This window comes from Dermacentor variabilis, chromosome 4, assembly GCF_050947875.1.
Source record: "Dermacentor variabilis isolate Ectoservices chromosome 4, ASM5094787v1, whole genome shotgun sequence".
Classification (NCBI taxonomy): domain Eukaryota; kingdom Metazoa; phylum Arthropoda; class Arachnida; order Ixodida; family Ixodidae; genus Dermacentor; species Dermacentor variabilis.
The window spans coordinates 108,862,658-108,890,388 of record NC_134571.1 but is presented as its reverse complement, the minus strand read 5'-3'; the positions used below and the strand labels follow the sequence as shown (position 1 = coordinate 108,890,388).

The 27,731-nt window shown below is 41.2% G+C and overlaps 1 long non-coding RNA gene across 4 annotated transcripts in view; it reads right to left on the bottom strand.

Annotated features, from left to right (window-relative positions):
* Positions 1-27,731, bottom strand: part of LOC142579596 (uncharacterized) — a 35,841-nt gene that overhangs the window by 4,351 nt on the left and 3,759 nt on the right. For 3 of the 4 annotated variants that reach the window (XR_012827424.1, XR_012827426.1, XR_012827423.1), the window contains one exon: positions 254-25,956. This is a non-coding gene — a long non-coding RNA (uncharacterized LOC142579596). Of the gene's footprint in view, positions 1-253; positions 25,957-27,731 lie in introns of those variants that run through there. The other variant, XR_012827425.1, reaches the window with a different exon arrangement.

The following is a 27,731-nucleotide window of genomic DNA, read 5'->3' as shown; positions in this document are numbered from 1 at the left end:
TTTGTGAAAACTGCTGGTCAACACTATGTTCAATAATTAAAATGGTATGAGATCATACTTTTTCAGAGCATCCACGTACATATATGAGCTTGTAGGTCGAAAAAGAAACATAGGCAAAAAAAATCTAGATATCGTAAAAATGACTGACATTTGTCTGTGACAGCCACTGACCAATTAGAAGCCATGGCTTTTTTAATGTTTCAAATGAGAAGGCAGAAAGGTGGACGTCTTGATGAATAATATACACATGTACTGCTGTGGCAAAAGGCAGGGTATATTTATTTCATCATCTATCAAAACTTACACGCAAGGAAATTAAAAAAAAAAACGAAGTCCTAAAGATAATATGTAAAGTTTGTCCCCATCAAGCAATGTTTCCCTTGCATAATGTAGCCTTGCTTTGTCCAAGAAAGCACAGAGTGGACAAGGCAAGAACTGTGAGACTGTGATTGAAACAGACAAGACTACAAAAAAGAAAAGAAAAAAAAAAGATTGAAAAGAATCTTCGAAGTTGTGCAATACCGGCACTCTAGCAATGTCAATGGCAAAACACTGCTATGTTTTTTTTGTAACAGAGCAAGTAATTCAGGATGACAGCGGCACTGGTATGAAAAATTCAGGTAGTGAGAAAGGCAAGTTTTCACGGTGTAACTTCAAAGGCTAGACATCATGCACAACAATAGAGCACTGTAAATGTAAGTAGAAGGCCAATGTTCCTCTTGCACTTCAATAAAGGTACACAAAGTGCAGATGCAACAAATGAGACTGATAATACAACATTATTCACGCTACGAAAACTGACATCCTGGGGCCTCAACTGAGAAAAATGGGTGTAAGTCGGCAGAGCTGTCTGAAATCATGTGGAAAAAAATATTTTTAAAAATGTTGCACAACATAACGCCACAAGAAAGAAACTAAAGGCTGACACCGCTAGTGACAAGTCAACTCGTTCAGCGTACTGCACACATATTCGTACACGCACATATGTGCACATGAAAAGGAAAGAAACAAAAGGAAAGCAAGAAAATAAAATTCTTTACAGGTGCCTAAATATTCTGGAAAGTTTTTTCCCGAAGATTAGCAAGAACAATGACCAATGCCACAAAAGAATCAATGTGACAAAATTTTAACTAATGTCTTCTCAGGTAGAAAGAAACAAAAAAAACTAAGCCGGAAAAGTTCGGTACCAGTTTAACCTCTGCACATGTCATTACTGCAATCACATGTCACTAAATCTTACCACATGTGGTGCAAAGTATAAAAAAATATGAGTCACCATGTTAAGAGGAGACAGAACAAATACAAAAATATGGTAAGAATTACAACCACTACTTCCTTAAAGGGACACTAAAGAAAAATATTAAGTTGAATAATTCGATACCTTATCTGTCTAAAGGTCTATAGTTTTTTTGTTGTTGTTTTTTCAGCCGCCAAATATGATTTTGTTGCATAAAAAAGTGCCGCGAAACGTCTTGATGCCACTTGATTTGAATCGCCAGTACCAAAACCAAGGCCCCAATTTAATCTCCACGTCACTACCATTGCCGCTATCTGCGAATAAGCCACTCCTCTCTCACTCGCATCACTGGCTTTCCTCGAGCCATCCATCTCCCACCTCTCCATCTAATGGTTAAGGGGCAGTACTAGCCGCATGGTGTCCAGACATCATGCCACATGTCATAGAAGGTACTATATTCCACACCAGGTTGCACCTTTCTGATTTTGCGTTTTTGTCACTTTATCGCTTACGAAAGCTATGTTCTCGCTGTGAGTGACAAATTCATTATTATCGAAGTTTAATGTTTCAATGTAGCTCAAGTTAATATTTTCGTTTAGCGTCCCTTTAAGTGGTTTCTCATACCTCATAGGTTATGCAGTGTACCCAACGCTTCAAACCTACCTTTGTTCAGGAAGCCTCAACACCCATGGCAAATGAACTCAGCCTAGTTAGCAGAGTAATGACATGCAACATGTGATGAGAACTTGAAAACTTCCTAAAACTATCCCATGTGGAACTGTCCCTTAATCCCCTCCCCCCCACCCAACCCAAGAAAATTGCCCACTTTTCCACGGTACATGGTAGCGTCATGGAGTAACAAGGCTATGCTAACAATGCCAAACTAAACTGCCCAGCCACACATTTGTGGCACTATTCACATCAAATTGACTTTCCAAGGGTACGGTAAGGCTCCCTTAACAAAGATGGCCCCAGCTGTTGAAATGTCAGCCGGTCTTTTTGAAGCAAGTTAACTTCACTCAATGTTACAAACAGTGTGCAAGCATCAGCAGTATCACTAAGTGCTCATCTCTAAGGCAACACATATTTTAGTTACAGCAGTGCGTAAAATAAATTTGTTCCAATGCACTTATATTACAATGCAAACCCAATAAATTGCTTGGAGTGCAACATGAAGGTAGGAATCAGGTGATGCATTCATTACAAAGCACTGCCTCCACTCTCAACTGTTAGTAATAAGTAAATGCAAGTGACCTAGCCAGAAAGTACCACTACAGAGAACAAAAATCTGCAAGAGTTTCAAACATCACTGTTGCAAGCACGAGTCCTGTCCTGTAACAGGCACTTTACTGACACGGCGTTGCTGCATAAAGGGGCCCCTCTGGTACAGAAGCAGTGGACAGAAGTTAATCCTTGCACAATATCTTGCACAAAGTCAATTACAGTCACAGTACAAAGTTTCCAAAATACTAAACGGCTGCCAGATACAGCCATCACCTATCACAATATGCACAGGAAGCCCACACAGTTCGCTCCAAAGAGACATACCATATCAAAAAACATTCTTGTTCAAGTGAAAACATACATAGACAGACCTTAGCATCCTTAGTTGTGCACAACCCTGAATTCACACACACACACACACACACACACACACACACACACACACACACACACACACACACACACACACACACGCACACGCACACGCACACGCACGCACGCACGCAGCCTTGAAGTGGAATTCTCGGTCGATCACTTTCGGGGATGTTTACTTTCATGAGCTATCAAGCTACTTGGCACCAGACATAATGGCGTCTACAAGCAGCAGCATTCCTAGCACTGTGCCAAGACAGTGTGCTTGGAATTGCGTGAACAATGCCGTTGCCCATATATGTGGACGAGTTCGATGCAGAATCGCACGTAACCTTGCAAAAGTGATAGTATCCCTGAAAGCAATGGCCAAGAATACGCCCTTTGGAAAGTACTGTTCTTGTTTGCAAACCTGAACTTCAGGGTCGTTAGTGTAAGGAACTGCATGAACTACAGTAGAGTGACAAAAAAGAAAGACACATTCCTTGGAAGTTTCAAGCCTGAAGCCTATACCTTGCAATCTTGCAAAGGGGCTCAGCGCAAACTTTCCTCAGACTTCTATCTGTAACTAAATCAACCCACCAAACAGTTCTCAAGGCACCACGACTACAAAAGCTAATTTTAATACTAGTGCAAATCTGTAGGCTTCTTCTTTTTTAATGCTCTCTGGCTATGGCATTGGCTCTCAAATTGGGATATACACACAATTGTTAAGTTCTGTGGAAGATGGTTCATGGCTCTCTAGACACCTTACATGATGCATGCACCACAGTGTTTTCAGATTTTTTAAGCACACAAGGTTCCTTAGACTTGTCTAGCATTTTTTTTTCTTTTTTTCTTTTCTTTTCTTTTTTTTTTTTTTTACAGGCAGCCTTCTACAAGTACACGTGAAGCAATGAGCAATCAAAGACATCATATTGTGTCAGCTGAACCTTATGGAGTGGTCAAGAGTCGTATCATAAAGAACAAAGAAAAGTTGAGAGAGAGAGAGAGAGAGAGAGAGAGAGAGAGAGAGAGAGAGAGAGAGAGAGAGAGAGAGAGAGAGAGAGAGAGAGAGAGAGAGAGAGAGAGAGAGAGAGAGAGAGAGAGAGAGAGAGAGAGAGAGAGAGAGAGAGAGATTTTCATGAAAGTTTTGCCAGCCTGCTTATGACCAAAAAAATGCCTATTGGCTGTTTTATGAGTCCACTCGCACGAAACCCATCGGTTGCTTTAGGAGCCCACAATCCACTTTCAACCTTACAATGTTTACAGACCATTCAGTGTGACCACATCTGCTTCCCCGTGTTTTTGGACTACAATACAATATGTGCCTTGAGAGAACTGAACGGTCTTACAGCAGCCTTAGCTTGGTATTGTTGCGTCTGTAGTGCTCTTTACTGCATTGGACCTTAAATTACTTTAGCCATCAAAATCATTATTCCTTTCCTCTCAGCAGGTGTCATTGATGACAAATGACAAAGTAGAATCTGTCAGAACAAAATTTACAGTTTGGTAACCACATTTATTTACATCATAGCTACGGCTTCTCAATCCCCCAAACCTATTGGCATTCAATGCCAGGTTTTCCTCCTGAAGTGAATAATAGGTACAAGGCACCTACAATTTGCTGCTGGGACACTCTTCAAAAGCAAAAATAACACTCCAAAGGCTTAGAGGGCACAAAGAAATATTACGCTATAAAATGTCTCCACCCTTATAAGTTGCACACTCTTTACCAGACCTGCCACCAGATTTGCATATATGTGACTCAGAGCCTGTAAATTTGTGCTAGGTGCATGGCCTCTTGAAAGTGAAGCCCCTCAACGCTAAAGGCCTTAAGCAATAACAATAATAAAAAAATTTAAAAAAGAAACAAAAGGAAACAAAAAGAAGAAAAATATCATTGAAAATATTTGGGAATGCCACACTTTGCTGATGTTTTCATGACTATACTATGGGCTCTCATAAGTGGGTGGCGGCAGCTTTGCTGCCTACTACTTTAGCGCTACGCATATGGCAGCCTAATTTTTGAACATGGTGACTTGAACAGCACTGAAGACCGTGATGTAAAGAAGCCTGTTGATGCCGTGACATGTTTGTTACTGTTTTTATAATTGCTTCTTGGTTGGTTGGAACATTCTTACGCGCAGGATTATTACTTGCTATTTCCCTGTGCATGTGCCTTACCCATGAGCTTTTGTGTTCAATGTTATTTAATTGAACCTTGAATTGTTAGTCATGGCTCATCCTGCGCAGCTATTCTCCCACCATTTCCATCTTTCATGCTTTTATGCCAACATGTTTCAACTGTTACCAACCTGCCCAGTTTTTTACCTTTTAATATTTGATTGTGTCCACCGCCAGGCGAGGTACGGCAGCATTGCACAGCATATCAGTGTAAAATAACCGAATGTGTCGGGTACACCTCTCACGACTTGTTTTCTGCATGCAAATTGCAGACTGTGCCCTGTGCACCCGCACTCGGCAGCGAGACAACTAAGAGATGGCACGTCTGATGCAGCATGCATTAGGACATCTAGACTGACACAAAATTATGTAGGCACGAAATGAGCACTAAGAAATAGTTGCAATCACTGGCCAAGTCAAGGTGTAAGATGACCCTGACTTATGTAAAGTCATGCAAAGTAGGTAGTGACCAAAGAACCTGTATGAATTCCATAATGCCTTTCCTTTACACCTTGACTTGTCAGCGATTAAAATAATTTCTTCATTATGATGTCTGACTTGACAAACATTTGCTGAGCTCTTAACTACATGAAAGGAACCGGCATGTTTGAAAAAAGAAATATGAAAGAAAAAAGGAATGTAGGACATTTATGTCACAGCTGAGAGCAACTGCTGACCCTTGTTTACTGTGGTATGCCTAATGTTGAATTCCAATGGCGGAGTCGGAGCAAGTTTTTCTGCTCGTTTCAGAGCAAGTTTGTTCCAATGACAGAGTGAGGGCGGGAGTAAGGTGTTCCAATGAGAGAGTCAGAGGGGATTCAGAGTAGGAGTCACTCCGTGGAGCAGAAAAAGATGCTCCGCCAAAATCAGCGGAGTGGACCGGAACTCTGCGTGACGTATTTCCTTTACTACGTTTGTCTGCTGGGAGGCGCCACCGGTCACGACTCGCGAGGAAGCAAAAGCTGCTGCACGCTTGGCGAGATATCCATTCCGCACTTTTAAAAAGCAACAGGTGAACGGCGCTGAAGAGACAAGTGACCGGTGCGGCGGTGCTGGGAGCAAACAGCGGAAAGAAATGACAACACGCAAGGCATCCTGGGTAACTCGGAGATAGAATTTCCGCTTCCACCTTGCTCCGGCGGCGCAGGTTGTGTTCCACTCGCGGAATTGGAGGTGTTGCTCTACGCCAGAGTCGTGTGCTCGCTCGCGGAGTCCGTTGGCTGCTCCAACTCCGCCATTGGAATTCAACATAAGTACAATACACTGGACATGAAGTACATGGCTTGTGTATGTATACATGGCTAGTGATTGACCAGTGTCATGGTCAGTAATGTCAATTCCAGTGAGGCAAAAGTGCTGAGGAAAAGCGCAGTCTTACAGGCAAAGGCACTTCACATTGTTCGGTATCTTAAAGCATCTTTGAGGGATCATTTGACTATTATCATTTGATAGCGATGAGTGGCACTTTCGCTCTTTTGCATGCAATTTGCAAGAATATATCGCCACTGGTCATTGTGCGCATAAATATTTCAAAATATCAGCAATTGAAATCTGCAGGCTTGACGGTAGAAAACTTTTCACTGCTGGAAACAGCACCTCCCTCCCTCCTTACTCTTTGTACATTTATGATGATACCTCAAAAACATTCATGGGAAGCACTGTCTATGCTCCTTATGTGGGAAATGTATTCTGATTTTTTGCCAATGCCTTCAAGGAATATGAATCTTGCCAGCAAAATAATAATGAAGACTGCCACGTGTATTAAACTGCATTCTGGCTGAGATTTCAAGAGAGTATAAATCAGTGTGGAAGACTCGGCATTTCAGCTCCTTTGACACTGTATAATATACTACTATATTCAGCATGAAGTAACTGTTATTATTAACTATCAATTAGACAAAGTTCTATGACAAGTTAAAAGTAGTTATTTCATGCACACAAAGCAATTGAACAGATTTCATATATATAGCGCACACTAAGCGTGCTGCATCACAAGGGAATAACCAACAAAAATGTTATGCCAAGAGCAAGTTTCACATTCTCACTTCCAACATTCAGTAGGATTCACTAGCTAGGGGAAGCGGTTTTGGTGGCGCTCTCATGAGACAAGAATGTGCAGACCCTTTAACTGCACTTTTTTTTTTCTCTACAGCAAAAATACACCTGCTTCAACTAAACTAGTTCTCCAAAAATTCACAAGGTGAAGGGACTTTCATGAAAATTGCAGTCCCCATTTCCATAGCAGAATGCAATGAAAGGAAATCTGTGCAGGTTCCTTAAAAGGACAACATATTTCTTCTACTCCGAATGAAATTGGCTCAAACCCTTACACTGTGGAAAATTTAATAAAATGCAATTGTACTTCATTACTGTTTAATGTACTCCTAAGTACATTATCCACCCATGTATGTAAGTGTCCAACTTTCCACCAGTACTCTGAATGACAATTGATCCCTAAATCAGCTATGCAACTTATCATGTCATACCACAGAACTGTTGGCTACATTGTGCTAGGATGCACACTTTCTGAAATAACTTCTAGGAACCTTAATGAAGGTCAGAATTTTTCATTTTAATAAATTATTACGAGATATACTGTTTTGCTGTTAGTCTAGTTGGACCACTTAGGATGCTGGTAGCACTTCATGCAGGGCTCTTGCTTCGAGCAACAAAACTAAAGAAGACACCCTAGCTTCTGAAAATCCTGACAGCTCTAGTGGTTGTTGGCAAACAAGCAATGTGAGTCCAGCAGGGCCAAGCTTGCTTTCCTTAAAGGGCCCCTAAGCCACTTCAGATGCCTTGAAGTAACAAGCGCAGTACGCAAAGTCATTTGTAATGGTCACACAAGGTCAAACAGTACTGCTTAGTAATTTGGGAGCAACATAAAATTTCAAGTGAAAAGCTTATCTTTCGTTTTAGTAGTGCAAACTATTATCTCAGACATACGATCCTAGTAACACCAGCATTTGTGTCGCCAGGGTTTCTAATCATATGTCACAAGAAACCCCTATCGGGGGCTGGCAACGGTACAGAATATGAAGGGGGGAAAAAATAGTGATACTAATAAATAATAAGAAATAAGAGAAAGGTGCAGCCTGTAGCATTAAAAAAAAGGAAGCATCCACTGAAGGACTGTGAAAGCTGAATGTCTACCAGAGCAACTGAAAGTGATGGCAAGAAGAGGGGACAGTTAATATACCAGAACCAAATTTAGCCTTTCCAAGTACCCACATGGCTAATCTTGAAACTCTAAGAATTTTTGGCACAGCGACGTTTGTGATGGAAGTGCAAATAGGAATAGACGACAAAAAGGGAAACAGGAATGTCACTAACATGTCCGCTCCTGTTTATGCTTGTGTCATGAACCTCTACTAACAGACCCTACAGGAGGAAACGTTCCTCGACAGCACCTTGAACAGTATTAGTCAAAAGCGAAATTCCTGCCTAAGTGCATATTTAGGGGCCCTTTAAGATTTCCGGCCACCTTGGGAGCAGCTGCACAAGCACGTCAGCACACTGCCCCTCTGCCAAGTCACCTTGGCCCCTGCGAGTGTGTTAGTGCAGCGGCGTCTCCCCAGCGAATGCGGCCTTGCCTGTATTGCGAGCTGAGGGCGAGGTGTGGTCTCACTGCTTCTGCAGGCAAAAGTGGTTCACCATTGTGTGCTTCCGGGCAAAGGTCTTGCCGCAGACACGGCAGTGAAAGCCACTGCTGCCAGGAGCCGTCTTTGTTGAGCACGGTGCAGCTGCGAAGAGCCGACGGCGACGCCCTACAGACGTGCAAGGAATGGCACAGAGCACCTTAACACTGGGGAAATGATCAACCCCGCGGTAACCAGTAACTAAGTCTACCAGTGCACAGCTAAGGAACAAACAATGTGCACACGAAAGTCACAGTCATGTAGCTTTTGCCAATGAGCAAAATGCAAACTTGGCATATACTAGATATATCACTGCGCACCATGCGATAGTGAACTACACTGCACGTAGGTCTTCATGTTCCAAGTCGGTCTGCAAGCAAGCTATATGGCTTGCAAAATTTACGCCATTGATAAAATATGAAATGGGAAGTAGATGCTAACTTTCACTCCAATCAATCAAACAGCACCTCTTCAGGCAACCTTATGTTGTCAGAGAGAAAGCTGTGCATGAAATAAGTTTCGGCTAGAGAAAAATACGAGATAACATGACAGCATTGCAAAGGGGCAGGCGCTCCCTATTCAAAGCAGAGTCATAGCCTTTCAAACGAGTTTAAAGGTAACTCATGTATGCAGACATTCCTTGCTTGATTGGCTTTCATGGAGTCTAAGAACAGGGTGCTGCCACGACTTAGCACTCACAACACATGAATTTATGTGAAAAACACATTGTGTGATGGCAAACACAAAATAAACTTCTGTCAAGCCCCTCTTTTTTTTCTTATGGTCAACCTAACAGCCACATGCTTATTTTCATAATGCTTCTTTCTATGAGCTCACTTACATGGCCCTCTGTCAATTTACACATCTGAAAGTCATGACAACCCTGTGCCGGCTGCTGCATTGGTGCAATCATGTTGCGGGAAAAGCTGTAGAGCTGAAGTCTTCAAGCTCAAGATAACATTCGTTCCATCAAGGCCACATGACAGTGAAAAAAAAAAACAATGTGCAAAAATAAAAGCCATCCTAAAGAATTTCCAAAACAAGCTTCAGTGTAGGTTCATTGCTCACTAAGAAGGCAACACTATCCAAAACATACACATAGTAATAAACAAACAGAATAAAAAATAAAAGAAGGAAAACACAATTTCGTTACATAACAGTTCCATAAACGCTACGACAATCGCAGCTGTGACAATAGATCCCAAGTGCGACAAGTGGCCTGTATGCAATATCATTTTTTCCACTGTTGCCAAGGTATACCCACTGGTAAAACAACTAGAAATGGGCTACATACAAAAGTCAAGAAGCTTAATATCTCTTCTGTAATTTGAGCAGAGTACAAGCACTGACTCCCGTAACTTTCTTCGTATCAACAAGTCTTAGCCTACATGCCTCACTCAGACCGCTCAAAGATGCCTTTTTTCTTGACGGGCTAAGACAAGTTTTATATTGTAAGCCCTTAGCTTGAAGGACTTCTCTTGTTCAGAATAAAGCTCAACAAGAGAGCCCCTTCAAAGCCCCTCTGTATGGTAAAGCTTGGACAGCAACAACAGATATTCCATTTCTATTAGAAAACCCTGTCAACTCCGAAAAATGGCAATGCAAGACAGAACTGCCAAGACTACATATAACAGACAACTACATGCCAAGGACACCTACTACAAGTCTAAGGTATAAATTAAAAGCACAAAAATCGCAAGAAGCACACAACGCAAAGGTACAACACCTAATCAGAAAATGTCATGAAACACAAAAACACACAACACAAAAGCTATTAAGGAGACAAAACAAAGTAACTGGCAATAGACCAACATATGACAGACTTTTTCACTTTGTCTTTTTTTTTTTTTTTTACCGGGAAGAACAAGTGGAAAGGCCAGCTGATAAAAATGCTTGCGCCTTTGCTTGTGCTCAAACATGAGGAACCCTCTCTTGACGTGGCACAAATGCCTGGTGACTAGCCAGTTATAAGCTCTAACGTTACTGCTGGGCAGTTTGCAGCACGAACGGAGTCTGGAGTGGATTTCAGAAGTCTAAAGGACCAAGTCAAAAACAAAAGAAAGCCACTGGCACAGTGTGCAATAAGAATCGGTTATGGCAAGGCAAAATAAATGCTTTCAGAGGCTAGTGCAGATCAAAGAGAATTCTAGTAATACTAGTAACTGGTGGTGTTTTGAGCCACAACCCTACAGCTGAAGAATGAAGGATGCCACGGTGTAAGGCAACATAATTCAGAAGGTCACGTGGCATTTCAACACGTGCACTTGTGCATCTTGCTCCACTGGAATGCAGTCACCGTGGCTAATAAGTATAGCGAAACTAAAGTGATTAATTCAAGCTATATTAACAGAGTGAAACTTTGTAAGTGCAGAAAGATCAGCCTTGCCACGAGCAGAAGCTTGACATGCCAGAATGAATGCAAAAGTAAAAGATGGAAGCATCCGCTTCAAGATGCCCAAACCAGCTTCCAATAATGACAGAGATTTTGAAGACAGCTTTAGGAAGCTAGCTAACTGGTTATTAATAAACAGGTTATTACATTACATTATAAAAAAGCCAAATGTCCAGCTTCCTGTTACTAATGCAACTACTACAAGAGAAAATACAGTTAAAACTTGATCCAATGAAACCCAATTTTACGAAGTTCCCGATCTAACCAAGAAATTTCCATTCCCCGCCAGGTACCCATAGGGTTCAATGTTGTCATCAACCCGAATTAACGAAACTAACTTGGCCGAACTAAATGTAACAAAGTTTTTCATGAAATAAATGAGTAAAAAAAGCGGTGATTTCTTTTTAATTCTGACACAGATGCGAGTGTGCCCTCTAATGCTAATGCATTAAAACATATAGGCACTCTAGTCACGGCCCTAGCTTTATTTTGACGAGGTTGCACGCCGCGCCCATGCATGGAACAGCAGACTCAACACCGTCTCAGTAGGAGCAGCGGTGGTTGCTTTCGTTATTTCATGGTTTATGTGACAGATGGCTGTATTAGTGGCAAATACAATGCCGCACTAGCTTTTGCGTGTTGCTACGTTACAATTTTAGATTTCGTAGGACCACAAATTTCTTTCTCGATTTTACTAACTTCCCAATTAAACGAAATAATATAAGCGTGGTCATCACTTCATTAAATCGAGTTTCAACTGTAAACATTTCTGTAAGCAGACATTATTATGCAGGCCTGACTTGTATAGTATCATTTTTTTCATGTGAATAATTGGCATTACCAAATATTCTGCATGCAAATTGGCACATGCAACGTGCACTTCATTACCGTAAAGCTTCTTTCAAAATGAAGCCAGCGACCATAAAACCAGAGCAAAGAAACAGAAGCTATTGGGCTACTGCACAATAATGTTTTATATAGTTATTATATTTAGCTGTACATTATGCATCTGTGGCAAAGACAAGGAGGGCAGAGGCCGCCAAATTACTAACAACATGAAGTGGTGGACCATAGTAGCTAAACCATATTCAATTCAAGAGTGGCAGAGTTATGGGAACTTGAAAATACACTTTTACTCTTACTTGCAACCATTAAAATTTTTTCCCCCATGTCTTGACTGCACTCGAGCCCGATTGACCATTCACAATTGCCAGGGGTACAAACAAAGCCCCTTTACAAAAGCAACAGTTATATTTATGAACTTAGCATACCAAAGATCCGTCATGCGTATCAAAATGGCAACTTCAGAGCAGACAGAAGTACAGGTGCCTTACCCTGGAGTACACTCTATTACCACATGGGTGGCACAATAATTTGCCTTCCCTTAAAACAGAAAATGCAAACTTAAATGAAAAATTTGGCAATCTTTTTATGTCAGAGAAGCGGTCATTTCAGGCTTTTTTTTATGGCTCATGCCATGGGAATATTCTTTACGTTCATTTTTAAAATGCAGAAAAATATTTAAGTTTGCAAAAAAACTTTACAACCAAAAATGAATTGAGCAGCCTTGAGAGCCGCATTATATGGTGCCAGTAGTGACATTAAAATGTACACGTGCTGGGATCAGGTGATTGCTTGGGCAACGGATTTTAATGTTGCAGAGCAACCAAGGGTTTTTGTAAGAAAGGCTCTAGCAAAGGGCTCCTGATTAATTTTGACCATACGGGGTTCGTTGAACATTAGCCCATTTTAAGCCCATTACAATATGGCCTTTCCCAGCGATCTTCCCTTTCTTAAAACAGTTGATCTCAATCTGTGCCTGCAAACCTCCCAACCTTAGCACGTGACCTCGTGCTCTGCTATCACCCAACTGCCATTTCCTTCCATTGGCACCCATTCTGCCACTCTGTAATTGACCGCAGATTCTCTGCCCTACACATTACGTGATTTGCCCAACTTCACTTTAATCTCTAGAGTGTCAGAAACATTGGTTGTCGCTCTCTAAACCGGCTTCCTATCTCCTTAACGGGGACCTGAAACACTTTTCTAACTAATCATAGAATGACATCACTATCAAATTATGTCACCTCACGAATCTGCTGCTACAAAAATTTCTTTTAATCCTCCAAGCTCAAGCAAAGTTAAACGTAGTTATCGGACCGATCAGCAGCTTTCGTTCTCGTTTCGTTTCCACTAGTGCAGTGGAAGCTACACAGGAGAGACAGCAAGGGGGTGCAACGGAGCAATACCCCGGTGGCCCTGCCTAAACGTTGAACGCAAGATGGCTCGTGGCGGCACCATGTGGCAGCCGCAGTATCTATACTACGCTTTTGATCATGGAAGCCACACGCAGCAGACGCAGCAAGGCATAGCTGACATGTTAAGATGGGCAGTGCAAAGATTAAATGTCTTTCTGAGATTACAGATACATATGTTTTTAATTTATTTATCTCAAATGAGTAATAATTGTATTACTGAGAATGTTTTCGCAACCACAAAATCATTCAATAGCTGTTGCAGGTCCAGCTGCTTGTGATGGCACTGCATGACGATGTTGTGGAAGCAAGACAAAGTTATTTTTTCACTGTAGCTTTTTTCTCAGCAACAGACTTTGGGTTACTTCAACAGACTTCCAACAGCTTCCAAGTATTCTACATCCCATCAGAGCTGCTCCAAAAATGCGGCAACAAAATTTGTAAATGGTGAGCTATTGGATGGTAACTGAACTTAGAATCTAAAGCTGACAAGATGGAACAATGCTTGAACGACCAGAACAGCTAATTAATCACTCCAATCTTACCTAACATAACCATGCTCGATCTCGGTAACCAATCGCTCCACTTTAACAACACCACCCCAACACTAGACTAGCAAGCCACAGGAAAATGTCATGGCTATGTCAATGCAGTGAAGACCTCGAGTTTACCGAATTAGTACCTGGGGCGCAGGAGACTGACTCGTGCTGACAACTGTTTAGGCACTATACTCCTACACACCAGACAAGCTACCAACTGGGAAAAGTGATGACGCAAAACCAGTTTGGAACAAAATAAGTCACACCCGGCAGGGCCGTCAAAAGGGCATTTGACAATGGGCAAAGCCAGAACCGTTTCAGAGCTCTGGAAGAGCATGCCTAAACTTCAAACCGGCACATTTGTGCAAGTCTGCCTCAATGTGTTGGCACGTGAGAAATGATGAAACTCCCCATGTGGAGGCAGGAGAGCACAGCAGCCAAAGCAACACAAAAATGCTAGGCAATGGTCATAATGCTGTTGTGGTACATGATAGTGCAAGTACTGGTTGAATGAATGCTACTGTGCATGCTAGTATGGATGGCAATACAACATTAGTGTGAGGTCAGACATAAAACACTATGCCAGAAAATGAAGCATTAACACAACTGCACCGTATGGCACACTCCCCTGAAACTAAGAAAGTCGTCAAGCTGTGTGGCTAAAAGAAGGTCGTAGCACCAACATGGGGCCAAAAACAAGCACTAAGCCAGTCACCCGAGGCCTACGAGTATTCGTTTGCCAACTTTGAGAACACACACACAACAAAAAGAAGAAAACCACTCAAGACAATCTGCTTTGAGCTCAATTACAATGGGGCCAGGGCATTAAAAAGCATAAGGCACCATCTATAACTGATCTCAATGTCCATTACTGGCCTCAATGTGAACTCAGCGTACATCTCAACATGGCTGGCTTGTTGTCGGCTTCAGAACTTGCCACTTTTGATACATACTGCCAGGGGGATAGCTTGAATGAATGCCAGGAAAGAGGAGCTACAAATAGCTTTCAAAAATAAAGACCTCTTGTCTATGCCACATCCAAATCTTCTGACATCAAGCAAGCAGCTATGTAAATAAAAGCATGGTTAGTACAGGTGTTTTCTTTGTAGATAAACAAACTTATTTTATATGGCTCTCGTGTGTCCACAAAGAACCGAAATAGGTACCATTCTTTGCGCACTGAGTCAAACTAGCAATCAAAGGAAAGTGTGGCTGAAGAGACGTGGAGCAACAGCAGGTAAAAAACAATAGATGCATATGCTGCAGAAAATTTCTGCAAACCGATTGAATGTCACAAACGGACAACCACCTGCCCCGACATACAGAACATGCCAGGAAAAAGCACACAGTAACAAGGACACACAGCTGCAGTGCATCTGCTACATTGGGCACCAGGCATTCTTGAAGTGCTGGAGCTTGTGGCTCTCAAGGTTCTGCTTGGTGGTGAAGCCCTTGCCACAGGTGTCACAGCGGAAGGGCCGTTCGCCTGTGTGGGTCAGCATGTGGCGCTGGATGTTGGTCGGGTAGTCGGTCGAGTAGCTGCATAAGTTGCATGTGTACTTTTTCTTCGTTACACTGCCCATGATTGGCCACAATACAGCCGGGTGCTGTTGGCGGCCACGGTGATTTGCACCGCCGCCCCTTGGCATGAAAATTGGCATGGCTGTCGTTGACGGGACTGCTGCGGCTGCTGGTGCCAATACCATGGACAAAAAACCTGCGGGCACTTTTTTGGGAGGGGGTAGGGTGGGAAGGAGTGGGATAGGGAGGAAAGGAAAGCCTTTATTAGCATTGTCCTCATTGCTCCTAAGAGCAAACAATAAGAGAAGGAACACAAAAGTATGCTGCATCCCAATCTCCAACAAATAGGAACAACAACAACAGCTGGAGCTGGGTCTTGACCTGAAGCTTGCAGTGCACAGAGTGCCAAAGGGTGCCCCTGCCATGGCAGTTTACATGCAGTTGCAATTATTGAAACATTAATGGAACCAGATGGCCCTTCTTAGATTTAAGATCATGTTTCTACGTTAACATTGAACATGTTTCCAAGAAGCATTAGACTCCATCCCCTGATGCGGGCTCTTCCTCCATGTTGAATTTTGGCTAGATGGAAAACTCCTCCAAATCTTGGATTAGCGCTGAAATTGGACATAAACACGAACTGACTATACCGAACATACCTGTGCTTCACCTATTCAACACCATCACATTCTTGTCTGGTTCAATTTGTTTTAGGATCATGACAAAAATAATGAACTTCGCTCCTTTGCCACCTCTCAGTCGTGTGAAATAGTTCCTCCTCATTTCAATCAGATTCTCAAAGCTTCAGTTCAGCTTTTAATAGCTTGTGCTTATGAATTAGTGTCACAATGCAGGTGTGTAGGTATGTCATCTTGTAACACTAGTGCAGTGCAAGCAAGATGAGGACACAGAAGAGAATGTGAACACGTGTTGGCAGGTGAAAATGAAAATGCCTATGTGGCGACAGGACAACACGGCAGCCGGGGTCTGTGTGTCGGTGTTATTTTCTGCATCCTTGACTTGCTTGCCCTGTACTAGTGTTCCTAGATATGCTGAGCATGCATTTTCTCAACTGGCCTCCTTGGTACAGAAGTTTCCAGATTATGAGTGCAAATCTGCAGCTGAGTGACCACATTGTGCACCAATGAAATGCTGAAAAGAACTGATCTGCCTTCTCTTGTATAGAAGCAATATCATTTCATAGTACAATTAAGCTGCACAAGTCATATATGACATCAAAATGTTTTCTTCATCCTGCTGCTTATCAAGTTATACTTGTGAACTTCATTGCCTTGATAAGGACCCATGTATTGTGGCAACTGACTTAGGAGTGCAGGCAGAAAGTGCTTAGCAAGTGTTGAAATTCTGTGTGTTTAATCACCAAGGAAGCTTCGTTAACATGTATTCCTAAAGGCTAAGGCAAATGAAAAAAAAAAAAAAACACAGAGAACAAGAGGTATTCAAGCCAAATTAGACTATTTTGCCAATACCAACCGCAATGTCTGGATATGAGAGACATGCTGTGGCAATAAGTGCCCAATGAACACAGCTAGACTCAGCATTGATTTTTCTTACACAGACATCGATCTTTTGGGTTTAATGGATCTCTTACATTACCTTGCAGGAGAATTTTAAGTGTCTGCAAATGGCTCAAAGTGCAAGAGCAGGATCATCAAACGAATGGATAAGATAGACTGACTACCCTCAGGCGTGTAGCTCACATCAAAAAAGAGCCAATGTGTGGCTCGTGAGGAGACATACAAGTTCTGCAATGCAATATATAGCCACCATAGCTGCTTCTATGCTGTAGCCCCTCGTGCTGTATCTACTTCTCACAATTGGGGGCAATTGCCAACAATACAGGTTCCGCGTTAGCAACTTCTGCCATACAGGAGAGCACAGTTTCAACATCAGTATGTTTCGCAACTTCACTGATAACTTCTTTGAGTTCGACAGATGTCGTCACATGACCGTGAGGTCTCTTCCACGTACCCTGCCTTATCTCCTCCCAGATTTGAAGAGACCCTGAATCACGAAAGATTGGACTCACGCAGGCTCGCGACTTCAGATTCAAGCAACTCACATAGCTAGGCCGTCTTCTTTTTTTTCTTTCTCTTTTTCCGCTAGCAATGCATCTCTGTGCAATGCATCCACTCAAAAAACACGGCAAATTAATAAATGCCACAAGTAGGTAGATAAGTGTGCTTACAAAATTTTATGCAAGCAGCAGCGAGTCATGCCACATGATGCTTACCTTCAATAAGTGCAAGCAAAAAGCGCTGAACACAGAAAATAGAAAATAAATAAAGATCTATTAAACAGCGCTGAAAAGTAGTTCAGGATAACATTATAAGACCTTGTGCTTTTTCTCTTCAAGCTTTCAATATGGTCCTTAATTACAAACATCTTTGTCACCATGACCTTTAACATAACAATTCGCCCCTCAACCAGACTTTTTCTTTATAAGGCAGCCACTGTGTCTATCAGAATTCGTGCACTGCTGGCATCAAGTCAAGCCCAACTAGAAATGCCAGCTTCACTGAAGCAGCAACAATGAAGAGAAATCGTTAATAAATGTTACTAAAAGTGACTAAAAGTACTACTCATATAACCAGGTCAAGGTTATAATTTTTACACTACTTTGGTCAATTTCGGCAATTCAATATTAAAAGCAGCTAGTGCCAACGTTTTTTTATCACTCGAAAAAGAAAACTTGAGATTGCATAATCAAATGACTGTATATGGCAAGCAAATGACAAAAAGGTTCGCACCATGGTATTGCAAATACAAAGACACGACAGGTAAGGTACGCAACCCGGTGATCAACATTAAAGGTACATTATTGGCACTTCGCCATTTTGACAACTCCAAAAGGACAGATGCCTTCGCATAAAAAAAAACTGTTACGGCGAACAGTACTTGGCATACAACAATAGAATAGAGATAAATTTGGTTATAATATTAATAATAGCCTCTGAATAAACTCTTTGACTATGACAATAATGTATACCAAAAAGGAGAAAAGATCTTCACACACAACAGATACTGTCATCACCATGATGATAAAAATAATACTAAGAAAACATCAGGTGCATTGCAACTTTGTGTATACAAAGAAAAACAATATAAACTACATGGCACAAAAGGAATGTTTCAAAAAGAAAATAAGAATAAAAAAGAAAAGGGGAGCAAGATTGTGCATCACAGGAACACTTTGCACTCAGTATTTTCAACAAACAAGTATGCATTGCACTCTGAAACCCTGTAACTGTACACAAAGTTCTTTGCAGAACAATGTTAAGACATCTGTGACAACATACATACACGCACAGTCTTTGGGCCTGAAAACTCCCAAGAACTTTGAATCTTGCATCAATGCTCTAGCAACTGAATAAACAAAAACTAATGTGCAAGGAGTTTTCATATGGCTTATTATTCATTGCACATTTTCTTTGCAGCCTATAATTCCCCATTTTGACAGCAAGCATGGCAGCCAAGCCCTATCCTCAATTCAAAGATCACATTTTAGTAACTTCATTAACCGACTTCACCAGCGACGCTTGTGTACGTCATAATTTTAGTATTCTTGCCTCAGAAGTGTATCTTGAATTGTATCTCAGAAGCGTATTTATTTTGTAAAGATTCTCAAAATGAGAATGAGAATATGACTTACTTTTAAATGAGACATTCACTTAGCTCTGAAATTGGGTTTTTTACGCTCAGACACCTCCTAAGTATGGCTTAATTGGAATAATTGGTGCATTTAGAAAATACTCCCAGTATGTCATTTCAGCTTCACATGTCCCGTATTGACGGCGCTAAAATTTCACCACTATGTCTCAAAATTAAAAGCACTAATTTGGAATTCACTGTATTTGGTGTAACCGTAACTGAGAACTTCTGTATGAAAGAAATAATTGAACTACAAATGCCCTAGCAGAGCTTATGTCGCTATCACAGTTTTTCCCTAGTTATGACATAATTAGCAAAGCAATTTCAACAATGGCACATTACGTTGCAAGCACTGGGCCATGCAAAGTCCGACTCACCAATGCAAAGAAGCTTACATGCCAAAGAAAAGAAATTAAAACATGATCTTCAAGCTTCCCAAAAATCAGGAGCTTGAAATTCATTACACAGAAGACAGCAAATTTGCAGAACAGCTACAAGTAGAGCTTGACTAAAACGTTACAGCTACATCATCAAAGGAAACAAGGCCAGAAAGACCAATTAAATTGTAAAATCCTATCAGCCTTGCCTCTTTTCTCATGTATGGCCCTTCACAAAGGGCCAATGTACCAGTAAATTCAACTCCCTTAGAAGAATTTAAGGAACATTCTGATGAGTGCAACTACAACCACTACTTTTGAAATTAAATATTTTCTCATCTCAGACGAAGCTGTACAAAGAAAATGACAAGGAACATGCAGATTGCTGAATGACATGCCAATTCATTCAAGATGGCAGCATAAAATTTGACAATGCCTCACTGAACAATGAAGAGGAAGAACAGCATAACGGCAGGCATAGAAAGCAGGAGTATCTTCTGCTTGTAGGAAAGAGCACACAAGATTTTAACAATAAAAATGCAGCGACCAGAATAACAGATGCTTGAACCTAAAGAAGGCTGGGGAAATCCATATGGAATAGCCTAGCTTTATGAAGACGAGCTTGTTGGTGATAAGTTCATTTTCTGCAGTGTAGATGACATGTGGACAAAGAAAAAAAGAAGAGACAAAACAAGTGCTTACGCTGTCTACATCTTTTCCGATCTACAAGTCATCCACATTACAGAAGAACAGTGTTACCATTAGGAGGACAAGATCTAGGAAGAACTCGAATTGGCATGCCTTGCCCGCAAGGCAAGATTGCTCATTTCCACAGAAAAAATGGTCACAATATGCCTCCACAATGCCATGCAGTCTACTTCACCTTGAAAGCGCACATGAAAAAAGGTTTTTCTGCTTGCTTGTCCCATCACCGAAATAGAGCACTGTCAAACGCAGTTCAGAAGCAAAAGATAACACGATTGTCAGCACCAGATAATAAAAAATAGTCTGCGTTACACAATTGGCCACACTCTCAGATGAGCTGTACAAACAATTGAACTTTGCAGTGACTTGCCTACTATTCACAAGTTCGTATGCCTTACGAGCAAAACAAAGCACAGCAACTCTTTGGAGCGCACCACGCGACGAAAAAGTGTGTGCTTCATTTGCACCAACACAAGCTCAGGCAAGTGTGCTGCAATGGGCATTGCAGATCTGATTTATGCCAACAAGTGTGCACTGGTTCAGCCAAAACTCACTCCTCACTGCACAGAACAAATGAGATTAATTAAGTTGTTAAGCCAAGTCCACCAGTGCTAAACGTACAAGGATAAGCAGTAATGCTAAGGAGCAAACCTATAAGCTAAAATTATTCAGTACGCGAGTTTGATATATGTGCTTCTTCTTACACTTTTCTTAAAACATTCCATCATGAGCTTAATGGAACCTTCACCTAGTGAAGTTTCCTATTACAACATTAACACAGACTCCTGAATCAATGCTGCTCATTCAGCAATACATGCTGACAAGTCCATTTCAAAAAATATTTGGCACTTACGAAAAGTGCACAACAAGAATGCACTGCAAGTATTGATGAATATTGAATATTGATGTAACATTACTAAATCATGAACACAGTAACTGAGTTGAACAACCACACAACAACTGCATTAAATGATAAACTCATAACATTTCAAGTCCCAAAGCATTTAATCTTACTGCAGCATCCAACTATGTGCATGTTATGCAAAATGCTTACATTAGGATGTCTGCCAGGCCAGCGCTTTCACACTCATGAGATTGTGCCCGTGCAAATGAAACTTTCACCTCAAGGAGACCAGAAAGTTCATGCTCTCCCTTCCATGTCGGTTCAAAACGAAGGCCCTGCACGTCGCACGCAGTCTTTCTCCTCTTCTTCTTCTTCTCCGTCTATCTTGCAGATGACAATTGGCTCGAGGGCTGATGCACTGCTGCCACTGTCCTCGGAGGACGCAAGCTGCATTGGTGGGAAACGAAACTGCCGTCTGCTAGCTGTTTGCAGCTGTGGCACTAGGGAGCACGAGTCAACAATAACACCGGCACTGCCACTTCCATCACTGCAGGGGGCGTCCCCCCGAGATTCGTTGCCCTGCCACAGGGTCGCCGTTGTCTCCCAGGTGCGCCTGAGAGCCGCCAGGTGGCGCTCCTGGACGTGAGCCTGTACCTTAGCCACGTTGGCATGCGTGAAGGCACAGAAGTCACAGCCCCAGAGGCCCACCTTGCGGCCGGGGGTGTTACTGTCGCGGATGCGGACTGAGTAGCCACCTGGAAAGGGGTTCAGCGGCAGAAGAGGAGGAAGATGAACAAGCAGACTCAAGCTAGCTGGTCAGTAGCATGCAGTAGTCTGCATCATAAACACAGGTGGACCTCTGCCAAGTTGACCAAAGGATGATGTACACAACTGGTTTATCCTATACAGAGGTCAAATTTAAGGGTGCCTTTAAATTCATACCCCCCCCCCCCCCACCCACATTCTTCCTTTAACTCTCTCAAAATGACTCTTGTCGTGGAAATGTGCATTTGCACCTCAAAATGGGTGTTGTACAGGTGACTTCGCAAGATTATGCTCTCGCAATTCACATTTTCTTTTATCAAAAGATCACACTGTAAAGCAATATATTTTTCTCTCTCACACACTTTTTTTTTAACATTTAAGCACAAGCAGTAAAGAGAATTACGACAACCAGAAGTTAGAGAAGAGATATGTCTATGAAGGTTGGCCAGGCAGAGGCAAGGAAAGAGACAAGGGCCTAATGCTTACTTCTACAACATGCACACCATTGCCTATGGCAGCTTGTACTTTACAAACTCTCAATATGGGACTAGCATCCCACACGTTGTTTGTTGGGCTCTAAGAAGGTGAAGTGCTTTTAATGCAGCCTGTTTGCCTGCATTCTACCAGCTGTCAGTTATTCCTGGTTTAACTTAGCATTTCTCAACTTGCTTCAAAGTCCACGTTTAAACAACGCCTTTCCAGCATCTAACTTGTTTGTCTCCATTTCTTGCCAATGGAGGACTGAGATAATGAAGGTCAGTAAAGTTAATGCATGTGGCTACAGCAGACGTTTCTACAGAAGAACAGCAAAAAATGTAACAGCAAGAACAAACTTGAAGCCAGGAAATGGACTCTCACTTAAGCACTTCAGGCAAAACTCTGCCCTTCACAAGAAATGCAAAAAAAAAAAAAAGCTTCACACAATCAATACATGACGCCTTCTGTAGCGAGCCACACTTAAGTGTATGTTGAATTTCTACCCTCAACAACAAGGAACATAATATACAAACTTTACATTTCTGCAAGATCGTTAATTAACCAGCACAGACAGTAAACGCACATATATTATATAAAATATGAACAAGTAATGAGCTTTCTTACTCTTCAGATGAAGCTATCAGTGCCAATTGCAACTGTGACCAATGCTGGAGCACAAGTTGTGCATGCAGCATACTGAAATGAGTAGATATTTGCTGCAGGCATGTACGCATTACAGGTAAAATGCCTCAGTTTCCAAGTTTCCTTGCTTTTAGACACTGTCTAGCATACATTCAATCCTTAAAGAAGCCCTGTAATCCGTAACTTCCTTCATCCTTGATATCTGATGTTTCTCAACACCATGATGCCCCTTATGAAACAAGATATATTTCACCACAATGCTGAAAGTGTCTGCAAACATGAGCTGGTTATATTATATAGAAGAGTAGAGTACTCACAAGCCCCTAAATGGAAAAGATAGGGGCGCGTGAATATTCAAAATATTGAAGATAAAATACAGTAGAGTGCCTCCACAGTGAATACCTCTGCAATGAAATGACCCTTGTAACGAAAGAATAATTATGTCCCGGTTCTATTGTGAGCTGTGTGGTGCAGTACCTTTACAATGAAGTGACCTGTATAAAGAATAATTTCAGAGGTTCCATGCACTTCTTCATGAAGGCATTTGACTGTAATACATATTCATGCTTGGAATTTGATATTCAATTTCTATGGATATTCAATTATTGTAACCTATAGGACATGAAATCAGCATGACATATGGCGAGTGCCTCTTGTAAGGAAACCAGCAACTTGGGTTGATGATTCAAATTTTTTTTCATTCAGAAGCTAGATTAATAGATCTGCAAATGGAATTGAATCTGTTAATGCAAATAAATAATCTTATGGAGATTACCCCCCTACAGGGTAATGTTTTTCTACCAATACAGGTAGAAAGATATTTGACATATCACTTTATATTTAAAGCCTGTCATTTTTTAATATATATGTTTACAAACTTATGTTATTGCAGGATGCCCTTTGAAGATGAAAATGGGCCAACGTAATTATTATGCATGACTGATAAAGCATTGTTGGCACTGTACATGCTGTGCTGTGGTTGCAATGTACCATTTGGCATATATACAATTATAAGGAAAGACCTTTCCATGAATGAAGTTGACACAAGTTCCGAAGCCCTTCGAGGCAGCAAATATTCTTTCTGGTGGAAGCACACAACAACAAAACCCATGGAACCCATCGACAACAATACAAAACAGTAACCATCTGGCAACAAACTTTTGTTCATAAGAATGTTTGTTCTGTAATGCCAAGAAAGTCATGCATAATAAATACAAGAATATACCCAAGATAGAGTGAACAACAAGTAACAGTACAAAAAAGTACAGCTTTTAAGCAAGGAAACTTTAACAGAATTATTGAGTCAAAAATAGGAAACCGTTGCAGGACTAACTGGCATCTCCCAGCTACAAAAATGTTAGTGCTGTCTGACGCTTGTGAAGGTAGCAAAATCAGTGGCAAGAATGAACTACAGTCAAACAGAAACTTTAAGTTTCCTGCTTGCTTCAGTCAGATTCTAATGTAGCATATAGACACACTCACTTGCTCTTCATTGTCGACATACACAGAAAATGTCATGTTTTGAATGCACAATTATGACACAGCACTTCTCTTTGAATCTTGAAAACATACGAGTTCCCACAGGCCACATAAGTTCACGTAGGCTGCACAAACTTCAGCACACTGGATATAACACCACTTACAAAGGCAAAGAAAGAAATGAAAATCCTCACAAGCACAATACACTGTCACACAGCTAAGAGCAATAAACAGTGATGAAATCATTCTATATTATGAAGAATTCAGTGCAGCACTTTAATTCTGACTTTTTGTAATTCTATTGGCAAACTAAATGCCATAGCAACTAAGAATAAATTTAGCTTCTTGCTTTAAAGCGCAACAATGTTAGGATTAATCTATGCATCACCTAATCAACATCATTTCAAATGAAAACAAATAATGATGATAAAAATACACTAATCACTCTTAAGTCTTGTAGATAGATTGCAAGCCCTAAACTTGCAACTTGCACAACTACTGCCTGTGCTACTCATTTTGCTGCCTTGAGTTAACACCTTGTGCTCCTATAAAGCTGCTAATAAATCAACTCTGCCTCTCCTACAAAGTGCCGTGGCGCCGCACATGAAGACCCACGAGGGTTGCATGTATGGCTTGGTTGCCAACATGCATTTGACATTCCTAGTTTTTTAAGTCATGCTAAAAGCTGGATAGCAATCCCCTGGAACTACATTATTCTCATGGAAGGAGCCACAAAGAAAAACAAATGTTCCCACACAGGCCTTAATAACATTTACCAACAGAATGGAACGATTTCAGAGCACACGGTTTACCCCTGAGACGAACTGCAAACCATTTTTTCCCGTCACTTGACTAGCACTAAACAAAATTTGCTTCACAGGAACAGTGTCGTAGAAATAGGTCAAGGAACATTTGTACTCGCACAGCTTCCAAAGGCTTTATGTGAGATAGTAGCACACACAAGTCAACAGTGATTCAAGAAGTGTCCCACTAGATAACATTTCGTTTTAAATCTGCATCATAATACCTGCCAAACTGTGAATTTTAAAATTACTAAAAATCCCAATTGAGATGACACAAGGAAATATAGAGGGTGGTATTATAGCATGCATTTTTTTGAATAATTTGGACTGAACACAAGCTTTTCATGCTTACATTTGCACTTTATTAACCATGATTATCTTTAGATCCAACAAACTTGTAACAGCTGAGATTGACAAGCAGCACATTGACAATTGGATAGGAGGAGCTTTATAAAAAAGGTTGGATGGACTCTCCGAAGTTGTTGCATAGGCACTGAAAAGTATATAGAAGGCTATGCTAGTGGTAGTGGCATCTTGCATGGTCACAGAAATTGTAACGATTTCCTTTTTACATGCAAATCTCGCACTGCCACATTATTTAACACCTGCAAAGCTTTTCTGTGAAAAAGAATTCACTTTCGCAAGAGCTGACACAACATTATTCAAATTGTAGACGAGCCAAAATGAGCAAATTTTCCAGAAAATTCTGGACAGTTGGTAGGCATGGTAACAGTATGTCAGACTACAACAATAACTGTATGATGTGGTGACAGCTTTCTTAAAACATGGCTGCGGCCGTCGTCGGTACTTGACTCCACGTATAGCACACATACTCTTCTCAATGGACGATTCTGAAAGAAATGAGAACATGCACTTAAACACTGAACGCATTTTAATTTCTGCGGCCTCAATGAAAAACTGCCACAAAAGAGTGAGACTGCAAGAAAAGTAGAATCGAAGCAAACTAGACTTGAATCACTAAACGAAAGTCAATGACAATTATGCATGAATAAATAATGTTGCTGACGAGTAAAACACAATATAAAGAAATGTGGAGAAATTAAAGATGCTTGACTATTGGCACATGCTACACTATGATCAATTGAATTTCGGACTACCACAATAGTAACAATGAATAAATAAAAGCAATTAGCATGCATCCTTCAACTACCCATGGTTAAGAACTTCCTTCCTAGGATGCCATTATGCTACCTGCAGCCATTTGCTCACATTGTGCGCATTGATACCTACACACACACACGCCACTTTACATTGAAACTTTAATTTACTTTACAGAGAAAAATTACATTGTGGGTCTAAAGTGCACATGTGCATAAGATATAAAGAGGTCTTGCGGGTTATGTATGTGCTCTAACCTTTGGATTTAGAACTGCAGGCTTTTCGTGGCTTGCTTAGCTAACATAAAAAAATGGCAGCAGCCAGATCACCTTCTTCAATCTGTATTTGCCCTTGCTACTTGCTCTTCATTGCGACAGCAAGAAATAAGAGGTAAAAACAGCCTTCACTTCCACTTTGACTCATTCCACTTTGAGGACAAAGTACTAGTAATGTACTGTGGTTATTATTGAAATACTGGCTGCTATTTTGAGGTGATGCCTTTTTCGATGCTAATGCCTTTTCACGCTTCTCGCGTTCATGAATGGTCAGAGTGGTGCTTCACCCTGGACACAGCATCAACTGCAAGCATTCACGAACCCGAAAGGTATTAGCATTAGAAAAGCATCACTACAAAATAGCGGCCCAGCCATCTGTTGTCCCGCAGCTAGGCCTAACGAAAGATGCCATAGAGTGAAAGCGCTTTGATTTCTGTCGACTAAACGTATCCTTGAGAAAGGTCAGGCAGTTGTGCATAGCTGTTTGGAGTGTGTTTACATAAATGTATAGAATACTATTTAAAACGGCCTAATAAAGTGACTGCAAGGTACATGAGTAGTGCAATTGTGCTAACATGTTTTACGTACTGATGTGCATTTACCTTTTCATTAAGTTGGCCACTCTTGAGTTATTACTTGTAAGATATTGGACTTCATACTGTTATCATTTGTGTTTTATTTGCCCATAGTAATAGTGTGGTGCTTAAGGGGGTCCTTCCAACACCTTTTCAAAACTGAGAACAAACACACTAGAATATGTGCGATGCCCTTTCCATGAATATATCACCGCAGATATTTTTGGAAAGGACTTAACAATAATGGAGATACAAAGTGTACAATCTTTACTTTTTTTTATTCATCCTCAACACAATGCTTGCTCGTGATAAACCAATGCCCTGCCTATTGCTTCTTTCGGCAGTGCACTCATCATCTTGGGCATCTGACAAAGATGCCCAAGAGTAACAAGGAAGCAGTGACAGGACAAGTGAGCAGGGTGAAAAACTGCCATTTTCCCATTTACTAGAAACTGGATAAATTTGCAGTCATTTGCAAGCTTTCAACTCTCATGGTCCAGAACAATTGCCCAATGGCTGGCATTGATGGGCTGTAATGTGGGTCTACAATGTTGCAACGGCACAACCACCATCCCTAGGGTGCCCGAGGAGATGACGACACAGAAGTCACAGTTCAACATGAGCACCAGCTCCATGTCCAGCCTGCCACTTCAGGAT